At 34.7% G+C, this 16,474-nt stretch overlaps 1 pseudogene; it reads left to right on the top strand.

The window, feature by feature from the left end:
* Window positions 1–891: 891 nt before the first annotated feature.
* On the top strand, window positions 892–8,732 carry LOC126746541 (putative nuclease HARBI1; annotated as a pseudogene).
* The last annotated feature ends 7,742 nt before the right edge of the window (window positions 8,733–16,474 follow it).

Genomic DNA, 16,474 nt, shown 5'->3' with positions numbered 1-16,474 from the left:
ACACATCTCGTGAGAGTTTAGTGTTTTTGACGTTGATAATAAAAGTGTGTTCCCGAATTTCGTTACAATTGGTGTCAGAAGTAAAGGATATTTGGAAGCTCATTTTAGTGGATGCCTTTAACAAGAAGTCAGGCCAAAATGGAGACCGAGAAATTGATGGAGCTGCTATTAAGCAAGTTTGAAGAGCAAAAAGTAGAACAAGAAAAACGAGACCGTAAACAGAAGGAAGAACAAGAAGAACGAGACCGCAAACAAGAAGAACAAGACCGTAAACAAAAGAAAGAACAAGAAGAACGAGACCGCAAACAAGAAGAACGAGACAAGAAACAGGAAGATTTACTAAAGACAATTAAATCTGACCTGAAGAAGGAAAATGAAGACCTGATAAGGACCATGAAAGATGACCTAAAGAAAGAAAATGAAGACCTGATTCGAACCATGAAAGATGACTTACTTAATTTAAAAGATAATCTTAAATAGGAGCAGGAGGAACGAGACAGAAAACAAGAGGAACGAGTTTTACAACTTAAAGAAGATCTGGAGAAGAATCAAAAACAATTAATGACTAACTTTGGAGCAACGGTAGAAGAAGAATTGGGGCAAGTACAAAAAAAGATCCAAGAACTAGAGATGAAAGTAAAACGGACTACTCTTCATCCCGATCCTGGAATGCAAACAATGATGAAAGTAAAGCCACCAAAATTCGACGGCAAAGAAGCATGGAGTACCTATTTGAATCAATTTGAGGCCGCTGCTAGGGGAAATCGCTGGGATAACGAAGAAAAGGCAATCAATCTTAAGCTAAGCCTTAGAGGAGAAGCTACAGAAATATTAAGAATGGTGCCATCTGAGGATCAGCTCAATTTCGACGTACTGGTGCGTACCTTAGAGATGAGATACGGTGAAGCTCATCTGCAACAAGTGTACCAGGCTCAATTAAAATCTAGAGAACAACGACCCGAGGAAGGACTCCAACAGTTTGAGGCCGATGTTGCTCGATTAGTAAATCTGGCTTACCCTTCAGCCCCCAACAGAGTTCCGAGAACAAATTTCTATAAATTGTTTTATTGACGGAGTTCGAGATCCAGATACTAACCATGCTCTAAGGATGGCTCATCATAAAAGTATATCAGAAGCTTTGGCCCATGGACTAGAGTATGAGGCAGCTTTTCAAGCAACTAGAAGGCAGACACGAATAAGACAAATCAGAACTTCAGAAAGTGATCTCGAAGACCGCCTAAAGAAGATTGAATTATTATTAGCGAGGAAACCTAAAAAACCATTGCAATGCTGGAATTGCAATGAGGAGGGGCACCTTAAACGTCAATGCCCCAAGCCTTTAAGAGATCCAAGGAACCAGGAAAAACTTCAACAAGCCAGCTTTATGGGGCGCAAGCTGGCTGGGTGCTACCAAGCCCCATGTATAAGACTAAACCGGCTGCCACATCCTGGAGAGAGCTTGGTAGTACCGGGAAAAATATGCGGCCGTGAACGGAGATGGTAGTGGATACAGGATCAAGTCATACTATCGTGAAGCCGAACATCGTAGCACACTGTAGGCTTTCAGCACCACCCAATTTAATTCTGGAGTCTGCAAATGGAAAAAGGATCCCGATTCTTGGATTGCATGAAGCTACAGTCACCATTGGCTTAACAACATTCCAACAGCCAGTACTAGTGGCAGAAATCATGGATGATGTCATATTAGGATTAGATGTTATGAATGCTCAGCAGTTTAAAATGGATGTATATAACCGGATATTGACGACGAGAAATGAAGAAATTTTTATGCACCACCTATATGAAGATAAAGTAAATACCAGAGTCGTTAAGTTATTCAAGGATGTTACTATACCAGGAAATTCAGAGGTGGTCGTTTATGCTACAACTGGAGGAAAAGAGGGAGAAACTGTTTTGATTGAGCCCATGGAAAACTGCAAACTATATGGTCAAGGAATTTTTCCAGCCAAGACGTTATACTACGCAGAAGAAATCTACTATTTTGGTTCGAATGGTAAATTTAAAAGGATATGATCAACACCTGAAACAAGGAGAGAACATTGGCGTATGCTCTGAAGTAGTGGCAGTCATGAAAAATGCTGATAGAAGTCGTTATTCAAACAGACCTTTTCCTATATGTTTACAAAACCTATTTGAAGAATCTTCTGCCAATTTAACCATGGACCAGTGTAGTAAATTGCGACGTCTTCTTGAAGAAAATCAAGATGTGTTTTCCTTGCACGATAAAGACCTGGGAAGAACTGATTTGGTGCAGCATCGAATTAACACTGGAGACAGTGCTCTGATTAAACAAGCACCTCGAAGAATTCCGATAGCTAAACAAGGAGAAGTTTCCTCAATGCTTCAAGAAATGAGGACACAAGGAGTGATAGAACCTTCTCAGAGTCCTTGGACATCTCCAGTTGTACTAGTGAAGAAAAAGGATGGATCCACTAGATTTTGTGTAGACTATCGGCGACTGAATGATATTACCAAGAAAGACAGTTATCCCCTACCAAGAATTGACGACACCCTGGACACGCTATCAGGTTCACAATGGTTCTCAACACTCGATCTAAAGAGTGGATACTGGCAGGTAAAGATGCACCCAGAAGATAAGGAAAAGACCGCATTCTCGACTGGAACAGGACTTTGGCAGTTTACAGTAATGCCCTTTGGACTCTGCAATGCTCCAGCTACCTTTGAGAGACTTATGGAAACAGTTTTACGTGGAATGACTTGGGAATCGTGTTTAGTTTATCTGGATGACGTCATCATACTAGGAAAAACATTTGAAGATCATTTGAAGAATATTCAAAAGGTATTTGTTAAACTGCGAGAGGCCAACCTGAAGCTAAGTCCTAAAAAATGTTGCTTATTTCAAAAAGAAGTTCGATACCTTGGCCATGTAATATCAGAAAAAGGTGTCAAGACTGATCCAGATAAAGTAGAGGCGATCGAAAAATGGCCACGACCCACTGACAAACACCAGTTAAGAAGCTTTCTGGGCCTTTGTACCTATTACAGAAGATTTGTAAGAAATTTCGCTAATCTTGCAAAGCCTCTACATAAGCTCACGGAGGACAGAATGGTATTTAGTTGGTCAACAGACTGTGAAGAAGCATTTCAACGGTTAAAAAGAGCACTATGCACATCTCCAATTTTAACATATCCGATTCCTGGACAACCTTTTATTTTGGATACCGATGCGAGTAATGTTGGAATTGGGGCCGTTCTATCACAAAAATATGAAGATGGCGAACACGTGATAGCTTATTTCAGTAAAACGTTATCAAAACCAGAAAGAAACTATTGTGTCACCAGACGAGAGCTATTGTCAGCAGTAAAAGCTATTGAACATTTCCATAAATATTTGTATGGTCAACGATTTATCCTTAGAACCGACCATGCTTCGTTGAAATGGCTGTTTCAGTTTAAAAACCCCGAAGGACAAATAGCAAGGTGGCTTCAACGATTACAAGAGTATGACTTTACAATAGAACATAGGAAAGGCGCATATCACCAAAATGCCGATGCTTTATCGAGAAGACCCTGTATTGAAACATGTCAACATTGTTTTAAAAAGGAATCAAAACAGCATCCAGAGATATTTACTTGTAATTGTATTGGCCTTCACAGTTCTAAAGAGTGGGATGTAGCTAGTTTAATCCAAGATCAGTGTGATGACCCAGTATTTGGTCTTATTTACGAACTGAAATCTCGAGAAATTTCAAAACCAGAATGGAAAGACATTTCTGACAAATCTCCAGAACTTAAAGCTTATTGGTCTCAATGGAATTCATTGGTTATAAAAGATGGATTATTAAAAAGAGTCTGGGAGAGCGTAGATGGAAAAGAAAAGACATATCTGACAGTCCTTCCTCGAAAACGTATTCCGGAAGTCCTTGAAGCTGTTCATGGCGGTGTCGGCGGAGGACATTTTGGAGTTAGTAAGACCTTGGCAAAAGTGAGAGAACGGTTTTACTGGCTGAACAGTCATCAAGATGTTGAACGCTGGTGCCGACAGTGTGAGCAGTGTTCGTCAAGCAAGGGCCCAAAAACCCGGACAAGAGGAAAGATGATGCAGTATCTTTGGACATTATTACTGGAAGACCCCATAAGTCTGAAACCCTTGAGGAGTACGTCGACCATTTACAAGAGCGTTTACAAATTGTTCACGAATAAGCACGGGATAAACTTCATCTAGAAAGTAACAGAATGAAATCACGTTATGACATAAAGGCAAATTCTACCGGTTTTAATCCTGGGGATAAAGTCTGGTTATACAATCCACGGAGGACGAAGGGCAAGTCACCAAAGCTCCAGAAGGATTGGGAAGGTCCATTCAATGTGGTCACCAGAATCAACGACGTGGTGTACCGTATCCAGCGACATCCGACAGCGAAGATGAAAATTGTAAACATCGTCCGGCTAGCGCCCTATCATGACTCAGGTGGTCCCATGTTTAATCGGGACGATCAAACTTGAGAGGGGAGCAGTATTATGAAAATGTAAATGCGTTAATTATTTTGTTAGTATTCTGTAGTTAAAGTTAATTCGTAGGGTTTCTTTAGGGTTCTACTTACGTTTGGTTTATTATTTTTATCTATAGTGTTTAGTTTTTAAGTAGTTCATCTTGTTTGAGAGCCCCATTTTGGCCCCAATTTAGGTTATTTAGGTTATATTATTGTAAATCCCTGTAGTTCTAATTTTCTAGAATTTGTATACTTGCTTGCTTTGACTGTCAGTATTCTCCTAAAATTATTGGTCTCTGGGCAAAAACAATGAAGATAATTCTAAATATTTCGAAACTGTTCCATCGAGTTTTAAAAAGGACGTGCTTCGTGACAAATCATTCAGTTTTAATTGTTTAGTCAGTTTTTACCTTGGAAACAATTAAACGACAGTCAAAGCGAGTTAGGTTAGTGTTTTTGACGTTGCTAATAAAAGTGTGTTCCCGAATTTCGTTACAATATATAAGATTGACTTATTCAACCATTTTGATTTTTTTAAATTAAGTAAATCTCACATTTTGTAAATTGTTTCAGATGGTCAACATTGCCTTATTCTGGAGTTATATAGCTTATATTTAGTTCTTTAATTTAATTGATGTGAACATAATGTAAACTTTTTCATTAAACTCGATAGTATATATTATATTCAATATAATTGTACTAATATAAGTTATATTATTTTTTTATAGACTTACGTTATAATTATGAGCAATACTACACTAAAATATATAATTTATTGCACTAGACATTTTTTTATTACAGATAGGTAGTTGTTTAATGATAAAGCAGTAAAACTAAGGTGAAAAACTGAATCTATGTGTTTAATTAGGAAATAAGATTACAATTTAATTTAATTGTAATATTAACATATAACATACATTCAATTAAACTAAATTGGAATCTTGTAAATATAAATAATACATATATACAAATAAATATAATTTACAAGTATTCTTTGCTGCCCTCATATGCCACTTGCAGCAGCTTGATTTCAAGAAGAGTTCTCTCCTTTTGAGGCATTAATGCCAACATATCAGATATTCTCTGACAGATTGGATTAATATCTGGCATTGTTGGGGCGGGTATCTGTACAGGTTCATTGACTTTTTCAAGGGCTTCAAAATAGCTCCTTCAACCGCATTTTGACTACCCGTTTGCCTATGTCTCCTCTCATCACCACTAATGGGAGATGTCAGTGGTAATGGAACAGCTGAAGCCGAGGGTGACTCCCTTGGTAGTGTGACATTTGATACAGTGGGCCGGAAACTCAATGTGTCATTGAGGAATGACATATTATCAAAATATTCTCTTCCTTTTTGCTCCTGACCCACTTGGAAGATACTCCCCTTTAATTCGCACATATGTGTCTCTTAGATTTCTCCACTTTTTTTGGAGAAAATCTAGAGAAAAATTTGGATTTTCCCCAAACTCCTTATAAATCTCTAGCCACATATTGTCCCTTTCCTTCAGGTCCAACCTTGAGTCCCACAGCGGTGGTCTTGCCTGAACACATGAAATGAGGAGTTCCTCCACAGTGTACTCAATAACTTCGGATGACATCTGAAAATCACAAATGTATATATTACAAGTCTTCAGTCACTCAACTTTAAAATGCACAGCAACAATACATCACTGTAGTAAGGGACAGCGGCAGGTTTAGGGAATCCTGGGAGCTTATCTATCTAAAGATTCTTTTCTTACCTCTAGTACTGGTTCATCCTCCACGGACTGATCTGGATGTCTCTCTGCCATCTTAATTTATTGCATTTGGTACTGATAAAAATAGCAAATTTGATATTCGTAAGGCCACAACCGGATTGTATTCCAACCAGCACAAATACAAAGTAAATTAACAAAAACACTTTGAAAAGCTCGAATCTCATTTAAACAAGCTAAAAGAATAGGCGCCAATTCTGACATTGACAGTAAATAAGACAAAAATAGTGACAGATGACAAATAATTTCGTACTGACGTCGATCGGATATCGGATGCATAAAAACCAAATAAATTTAAAAATAATATCATTTTCTAACCAATAAGAAGCTAGTATTTCCACTAATAGAAACGATTTCGTACCGTCGCGACGCGTCGTATGATCGTATGACGGATGCATGAAAAATCACTTTAACGCGTTTAAAAGCGGATGATTTTCGTAAATAAGTAATAGGTTTGTTCCAACCACAATCAGAAACAGTTTCTTACAATCAGGATTCTGCGCATTAAGTTAAATTCGTTCCAACCAAAGTCTATGACGATTCGCAAACAAACAGTTTTCTGTTCCAACTAAGTTTACAAACTGTTTGAAAACTATCAGGACGGTTTGTGGATTATTCGCTTGCTATTAATTTGGCGCAGGCGCATTAATATTTTCTAATACAGCTGTTTATAATGGGTTTATAACCTACAAATAAAACATTACATTTTTGTGCATCAAATTAAAATTTGTGTTTTGGGTTTATTGTTCTACTCTGATTTTTAAATAAATAAATTGAATATAAGTAAGGAAGAGTTTAGTGAGGTGAGCGATTTATCGTCAATGGACAGTAGTGATGACGAGGATTTAGAATTGTTGCTAGACGAACCGAGAATAAAAAATCAAAATTATTTGGGTAAGACATCCTCATTTTTTAAGCTGAAAATTAATTTGTATATGCAATAATAATTTTAGAAGTAATAGTACCACAGTATCGTGAAGAAGTGTTCTTTGAACATTTCAGGCTAAGGAGGGAAACTGCAACTCACATAAGTAATAGATTTGAAACAAGCCCATATTTTAATAGCCAGATCGGACAGTATGGAAATATAGCTGCTTTACATCAGGTGGGTTATAATTATAACACATTTCTTTTTATTATATTCCTCTACAACTGATATTTTCGCAAAAACCCCAATAGAAACATGACATATTTTAAATACACATAACTTCAGTGATAATTAATATATCGGTTCAATTAAAAAAGAAAATTGTTAAGAAAATGTCAGGCTATAAATTCATCATAAGTGTGGTACTTTACGGTTATCAATATATCCTACAGGATGGTTAAAAGTTTGTAATTCTTATGGATTGATTTGCTCTAAAACTTTGAAAGACCCTGTAGAATATACTAATAAAAGCAGAGTATCAAACTTATAATGAGGCCATAGCTCGACATTTTCTCTTTTTAATCGAATTGATATCTTAATTACCAAAGTTATGGGTATTTAAAATAGGTCATGTTTGTATTGTGTCTTATGGTAAAATTTTAGTTGTTCGGAATTTATTGTCGGGGAGTGTATACATAAGTATTTACTAATAATAATAATATTTAACTCTTTCATTTTAAATTTTAGGTTCTAATATATTTATGGTATATGGGGCACCAGAATAGCAGCTTTCGAGATGTTGCTGATAGATTTGATGTTACAATAAGCTTCATAAATATAATTTTTCATCGAGTTACCATGTTTTTGACATGTTGACCATCTTTCTCCACAAATAATACAGTGGCCAAATGAGCATGAAAAAATAATCAGCGAAGAACATTTTCGAATCAATGGTTTTCCAAATGTTATCGGAGCTATTGATGGAACACATATCAAATTAGATAAACCTGAAAATGACCCAGATTCATACTTAAATCGTAAAGGTTACTATTCTATTCAGGTAAGTTTACATGATTTCTTGGTATAGTACTATCTGATCTTGTAATTATATCATTACAGATGCAGGCAGTTTGTGATCACAGAAGAAAAATACTAGACATTTTTATTGGGTACCCTGGTTCCGTGCATGACAGCCGAGTGTTTAGAAACTCTCCATTAAAAAACAGCTTGGAAGATAAGTGTGGACGATGTTTTCTGTTAGGAGATAGTGGGTATCCTTTACATGCCAATTTGTTAACTCCTTATAAAGACAGGGGCAACCTTACTAGACCGCAACAAAATTATAATTTAAAATTGTCCAAACACCGCTATGTCATAGAACATTGTTTTGGCATACTGAAACAGAAATGTAGACAGATCTATCACATAAAATTAAGAAAAATTAGATTTATTTGTCATTTTATCCTTGTGTACTTCATAATATTGCAATTGATGACGATATTAATTTGGATAATGATCCTGCAGAAATGGATAATGATAATATTTCAGTTAATGAAGAAAATGACAATGAAGTTGCTGACAACATAGAAGCTCGGACTATTAGAGATAGGGTAGCAAACAACTTACGAACATGATGAAAATATTATTTGTATTAATTTTAAAATATATTTGTTACATAGATACATATAATAGTTTTATTGAATTTTAACATACTTAGGAACTAAACAAAAGAAATATAATTTTCATGGAGAAAATAAAACTTAATTAAACATAATATTATTTATTATTTGATAAACAATACAAATTTCCTTAAAAATCAGTCATAAAAACTCGCTAAACAAGAAGAACATGCCTTGTTCTTCAAAAGTTCGTTTCTTTGTTTTAAAAGTTCATTTTTTTCTTTCAATAGAGCTATTTTTTGTTTCTGCAGCTCCAACTTCTCTCTTTCAATTTGTAGCCTCCCATCATTATATTTTTTTTGATCTTTCCTAATTTGCTCAATGGTTGAGTTCCTGTTCGTTAACTTCCTTCTTTTTAAGGGGAAAGTTTTCCCCGAGGTCTGACTGGGGGTTGCATTTAATGAAATAAATGGTACTTCATCTTGTGGTGCTTCCGGTAAATGTTCCACAGTGTCTGAAGACAACAAAACCTCAGGCTGGACATTCTTCTTCCCTTAGCCGTATAATTTGTATTTAGTATCTCATTGATTTTAACAACCATTACTTCCCACAGTTTTTTAAAGTTTTTCATTTGAAAACTTCCTACCTTGCTATGATTTTCTTTGTAAATGTCTAATAAGACTTTCGTTTGGTTAGTCGTCCAACTAGCCACAAATTCAACTTGACGTTCTTTTAGCATATGCTGCGGCACTGCGCTCAACAAAAAGCATAAGTAAAATCAACCAAAAAGAGCAGATGAAAATGCGTCAAACTACCTTCATAGTTATATTAACCAAATTTTAATGGTTAAATTGATTTTGTTCTGCTACAATTTTTTTCGTTGATTTTAACATGGTCTTAGCGAATTAACTAAATAATAGTAAGTGTATTGACATCTCTTTTCGTACTTTAACAATTTTTTTGTTATATTACTATTATTTTGTTTGTATAAAGAAAATATTTGTCCGATATCAATATGTTCATTTAGGCAACAAAAAAAACGAAGTATACTTACGATTATGTTCGTTCTCTACCAATTTTTTTTACTTGAATGACTATTTATTTTTGTTTGCCGTACTTTTTTTTAGTTGTTATACAATTAGGTGGTATAGCGATATTTTTCTTAAATATTTATTTAAATTTTTTGGTTTGGCTTTATTAATAGCTATGCCTGTCCACCAAACTTGTATGTTCCTTTATTCTGGTGGAAATTTTTTTCCCCGATTGCCCTATGTAAATGGCATTACAGTCATTACATCTTAATGAATATACCCCTGATTTTGAAAAGAAATCTGCCTTTCATTTTAAATTTTAGGTGTTGCCTTATCTATTGTTATTATCTGCCTTATCTATTGTACTAACTAGCTGACTTTTTAAACTGTTTGTAGTTTTAAAAGCAATTGTAAGATTTGTAGACTTAAAAAACTTTGCAAGCTGAAAAGAAATATTACCAAAAAAAGGACATTGATCTAAAAAGGTGACTATTTTCATTATTAAGATGGATTAAGTTGTAAGTAAGTTTGTATTTATTAAAGAATTTAGAATAAAGGCGATTAATTATATCAAGTGGAAAACTATTATTAAAAGCAATATGTTTAATTATATTTAGTTCATCAAGAAAAGCTTCTCTAGAAAGGGGGATGTTGAAAAGGCGATAGAAAAGGGAATTAAAAGAGGCAAACTTGTAGGAATAAGGGGAGTTTGAGGAGTATTGGATGACATTGTCCGTAGTGGTGGGTTTGCGGTAGATCTCAAATTCAAGTTTGTTGGTATTTTTTGAAATAAGAACATCAAGAAAAGGTAACTTTCCATCTCTTTCTTCTTCAATGGTAAACGATCTCCTATATACAGTGAGAAAAGCACCAAACTTCCCATTGACAATCTTTTTCTCCAAATGGTGCATAAAAATCTCACTGAGAAGAGGAGAGAGGCAAGACCCCATTGCTAGTCCAGTAACTTGTCTAAAAAACTTGTTGTTGAAAACGAAAAAATTCTGATCAAGTACTAGCTTAAGGAGTGTTAAAAGATCATCAACAATAAATCTGTCAAGCGGTGACTTAAGCAAAAGGGACCTGACTAGATCAAGGCAATCACCAGGTGGAATGCTTGGAAATAAGTTCTTAACGTCGAGAGAAATTAGTTTTGAACCCTCTGGTATGCAGATATTTTTTAAAAAATTTGTCAACTCTACTGAATTTTTTGTGGAAAGTACTTCTGAAACCAGTTACATCTCTGAGTGTGGTATTTAACCAGGCTGACAAGTTGTAACAAGGTGAGTTTACAAACGATACTACTGGCCTAATAGGGAGATTGGGTTTATGGATTTTAGGAAGGCCGTAGAGGAGAGGAGTTCTGGGATTCATAGGGTATAATTTTTCTTTCCTAGTATGAAAAAATTCTAAAGTCAGATTACACCTATCAAGGGTTTGTTTTACCTTGGAGAAAAAAGAGCTAGTAGGATCTTTGTTTACATTAACAAAGTCACCCGAACCCAAAAAATCCAAAACCTTCTCTATGTAATCATCCCTCTTAAGTATAATCAGGCAGTTACCCTTGTCAGCTTTCGAAAGGATTAAATCGTGATTCTTTATTTTATTTTTAAGAGAAGTTAGATGTTTATTATTAAAATTAGATTTATTAGAATTTAAAAAATTTATTATTTTAGCACGCAAAATATTTTTATTTTGAATATCGGTAGTCTGCAAAACATTCTCAGCCTCCACAGCTAAAGTCTCTCGCGTGCGCAAGTCAGTCTTTTTAAAAAAGTTATATTTTAAATTAAGATTCAAAAAACTTTCCTCATCCGGTGTGAAAGCCACATTTGTTAAATTCAAGTACCTTTTATGAAATTGAATGTGACATTCTCCTAGCTGCCTACGGTATACATTATTATTCTTTTTTTTTAAAGATTGAACTTGAGATGTCTTAAGGTGATTTAATTTGCGGTTTAAACGAAAAAAGGAGTTTTTAGAAAATATTTGAACCTCATCTTTAAGTGCTGAATCTAAAGTACAAAACTCCCAATGGGTTAAGAATAAGTTCAACGTAAAGTAAAGGTATTTTAGTATAGAATTCACCTTATTCAAGCTTCTATAATGGGTTTTGACTTCCTCCCTCAGCCAAGTTCTTCGGGCCACTTCCAATGCTGTGTCAGAGGAGTTGTTTCGTATGTTGCACCTTAAGTTGATAAATTTCGGTGTTAATCGATGAAATAAGCACTGTTGAAGAAACCATATTTTAAGCAACAAATTTTTTCTTGCGATAAGGTTCTTCTTGTAATAGCGGATGAATTTAGCTTGACTAGCATTTTCAAATAGAAACGTATCATCCATTTTTCTCTAAGAGACCAAACGAAAACAAAAACAAAGGTAAGGACACAAAGTCACGGTCTCATCCAATCTATATAATTTCTTAAAAAAGCTCAAAAGCTACACGTGTTTCGCTCCTGTCGGAGCATCATCAGGCCTAAAAAATACATTAAGATATTTTTCAAAAAGAACGCTTATAAAACTCATTACCTAGACCTACGCAGATCACATTACAACTAACACAAAAGAAAAGCTAGGTTAAGTTAACAATTCCCACCATAGATAAAAATGTATGCTTAAAAAATAAAAAAGTAAAAATTTAAAATGTCACCAGTGGGGAACGATCCCGCAACCTTTAGATTCACAGGCGCGCGTCTAACCCATAGGCCACCAAGTAACATGATAAAACATGGGGAACACTCCGAACTATACTATTAAGTGTGAATATAAGTAAACATCTTAACAATAAAAACTAAAAATATCTAAAATCGAAAAAGAAAAGACTTTTTTAAGACAGGTTGTTATAAATGAGGTCAGGTTCAAACGTGAAAATATCGTTCACACACACAAGGACAGGGCTCTTCTTAGCTTTAGTTATTTCCATCTTTTCTAACAAGTCCAGTTTTTTGCCTTTTGAGCACTCATGCAAAATATCCGCTCTCTGAGTTAAAGAAAAACCATGTGAGGAGGCCAATAAATGATTCGCAAACGCCGATTTAGTTTCGATCATGTCAGTATCCCTATACCTGTCCACCAAACTTGTATGTTCCTTTATTATATAAAATTTTGTTTTATATCTGTTACATTATTTCTATAACCAATTATCAATTATAAGATTTTAATAATATTTTGGTCTTATATATTCGAAACCATTTGGTGATTTATATACGTGAATAGGAGCGTAGTGAAATTCATGAAGCTGTGTTGAAAATATAAAAAAATTGTTGGTTTTATTTAATACTTTATAAGATTGAAAGTGATTGTCGATTTTACTAATTTTATGCTCAACATAAATAAAATAACAATTTTTCAAATTTTCTTTAATTTTCACAGCTATATGAACAATCTCATAAAATTTTAATGACTTTGAAAGTAAAAAAAATTGACTTTATACAGCGTATTTTTATATTTTACTTCCCTAAGGAAAATCAACGATTCTGAGCTTACAATTGCATCGTTAAACAAATCCAAATTTTGTATTCTTTCATAATAGGGCATTTCTTTTAAAGTAGATTTAGTGATATGCTTAGATTTATACTCTAATTCTGGCTCATCACTTAAGCTGATTTTATTTAATAATCTATCGCAAAATCTAAATGTTAAATATTCATTAATTCATAGCAAGAAACTATAACAATATACGAATACAAAAGTGGAAAATGTATTAACCTAGTTACTGGAAAATTAACAAAACACTTGTTTGTTGGGCAGCAAATGTAATGTAGTAGTATTTATTTATTAATAATAATAATATACACACAATGCACTATTACAAGTCAAGTCACTTACTTACAAATAAAGATAAAAGATAAAATACAAATTAACAAGTTTTGCCCCAAAGCAGATAAAATATAACATCTAATCACAATATTTGCACTAAACCTAAAACACTTAACATACATTCTTATTAAGACAATATTAACATATAAGATTAAAATTAAAATTGGGATGAGAAGTACTCCCCAAATAAGTAGAATGCACCCCTCAAAAGATGCATTTTTATTTGTTTTTTAAACTGCGGAAGGCTAAGAGATTTAATGTTTGTTGGAAGACAATTATAAAATTTTGGTGCAAAGTATCTGGTTCCATTTCTTGATCTCTCAAGCCGGCTAAACTCAGGCACTAGCTCATTACAATTTCTAGTTTCATAATTATGAAAATGTAGGTGGGTTCTATAGTGATCCAGATTTTGGTGAACACGCAATAGGCACTGCATAATGTACACGGACGGCAAAGTTAATACTTTAAGCTTCCGAAAAGATTCCCTACAGTCATCTCGGTAACCCTGACCAGTCACAATACGAATACACTTTCTCTGCAGCCCAAATACTTTATCTATATGGCAGGAATGACCCCATGTCAGTATGGCATAAGTTAGCTGTGAGTGAAAACTACTATGATATGCTGTAAGTAAGACCTGCAAGGAAGTAATTCCCGCTAGATTTCTAAAGAGGAATAACAGACTGGACAGTTTACTAGACAGTTTGACTATATGTTGTTCCCAAGTCAATCCTGGATCAAGGTGAACACCAAGAAACTTAGCCTCATCTGAACAACTTCCAAAAGCAGGATGCTCAGTCAATGTATTGTGCCGCAAAGTAAAATTAAGTGTTTGTGACTTTGAACTATTAAGAGAAAGACGATTTGCCAAGAACCATTGAAAGAGGTTATTCTCCGGGGTCTGGAGATCTAAATTAATGATATTTGAAGGGTGATAACTTTGATAGTAAGTTGTGTCGTCAGCAAACAGAACAGTGCTAACAGAGCCCCCCTGTGAAAAGGCCAGATTTATGTAGATAAGAAATAGTATGGGTCCCAAGACAGACCCCTGTGGAACTCCATATTTCAAAGGCTTAATATCAGACTTATTCTGATTAAAGACAACAAACTGAACTCTATTCGACAGGCATGACTCAAGCATCTTAATTGCTTCCCGGTGAAAATTGTAGGCTTCCAGTTTTTTTAGAAGAATGCTATGTGTCACACAGTCAAAAGCCTTTGTGAGATCCAGGAACGAGGCCAAGGTATCAAGAAACCTTTCAAATCCTTCCAGGATATTACTTGTTAAATGGTCTATAGCTAAAGTTGTTGTCCTGTTTTTCCTGAAGCCAAATTGAGTTACTGCAAAGAGCTGATTTGACTCAAAATAGTCATTAATCTGGTTTTTTAAGATTCGTTCATGCACTTTAGACAGAATAGGTAAGAGGGAGATGGGACGATAACTATTATAGTCATCAGCAGATCCTTTACCTTTAAAAAGAGGTACAACTTTTGCAGTTTTAAATGCTGCTGGAAAAATGCCAGTTAGTATTGAGTGGTTGATTAATTTAGTTAAGGGAATGATAATTTCATTTTTTATAGCTTTGATAATTTTTGTGTTCATTCCATCAGAGTCTTTACTGTGGCTGTTTTTTAATTCATCAATGGCTTCCATGACCTCATTAGGGCTAGCTGTTCTAAACCTGAAGGGTAATAAGTTGGTATGTGGAATGGAGTTCAGATATACTTGAAAAGTTTGGTCAGTATGTTCAAGTTTACTTAATTCTTTCTCAGCGATGGAACAAAAATGATGATTAAAACTAGTTGCATTAAGTGATGAGCTTTTTTTTGATAAATTTTGATTTTTATTATTTATAATGCTCCACATAGCCTGCTGGCGGTTACTTGAATTCATAATAAAATCATCATTTGATTTAATTTCAGCATTTTTAATTGCATGTCTATATCTTTTCCTATAATCAGATAACATTTCTTTTGGTACGAGAATGGGGTCTCTTTTATGTAATGATGCAAGGAACCTTAGCCTCTCCCGCATATCCCTCAAGTTACCATCAAACCAATTCACCACCCTAGGAGATTTATCATGCCCAAGTAGTCTTGATTTTTCAGGAAAAGAAAATTTAATTGCATCATTTATAGAATCAATAAACAGTTGAAAGCGCAAATCCACATTTAGAGACATATTATCAATAAAATCAAAGTCTAGAGAGGACATAGTGTTACATAAAGTAGACAATCCTACATCAGTAATAGGTCTGTAGTTTATCCGAGTTTTAAAGTTTGTGCGAGCCACTTGACATTTAAATAATATGCCCTTATGATCTGAGGTGTGAGTTAGATCAACAGGTTCAGACGTAAGTAATGAGCAATCAATATTAGTAAAAACATAATCAAGACAATTGTTACCGAGTGTATTAAACCTTACCGATTTTCTCAGATTAAATGACCTAAAGAAATTGCAAAGCTCCAACGCCCTAATATCCCTTTTACCGAAATGCACATTAAAGTCACCCGTTATAATGAGAGGCTTGTCAACATCTAGTTTTTTAAAAGCTTTTACCATTGCACTGAAAAACTGATCAAAGTCGCCATCAGGAGTACGATACACAGTGACAAGCTGCATGTCATGTGTATCTAACAGAATGCCTGTTACCTCACAGTGTTTTTTAATAGATAAATTCTCAAGATTTAATGAGACAGAAGATAGGGGTTCTTTAATATATATACTTACACCGCCATGAGTCATCACCGACCTGGAGAAGCCTGAAACCATTTGGTAGTTTTTGATAGTTATTGAGTAAAGCTCGTTTGGTACTAGCCAATGTTCGTTAATGCATAAACAATCTGCTGATACATCATTGAGGAGTACCTCTACATCTAAAAAAGAAGTGCGAAGACATTGGATATTGT

Source organism: Anthonomus grandis, chromosome 17 (assembly GCF_022605725.1).
Source record: "Anthonomus grandis grandis chromosome 17, icAntGran1.3, whole genome shotgun sequence".
NCBI lineage: Eukaryota > Metazoa > Arthropoda > Insecta > Coleoptera > Curculionidae > Anthonomus > Anthonomus grandis.
The sequence above is the reverse complement of the archived record's forward strand: the minus strand, read 5'-3'. Positions and strand labels throughout refer to the sequence as shown.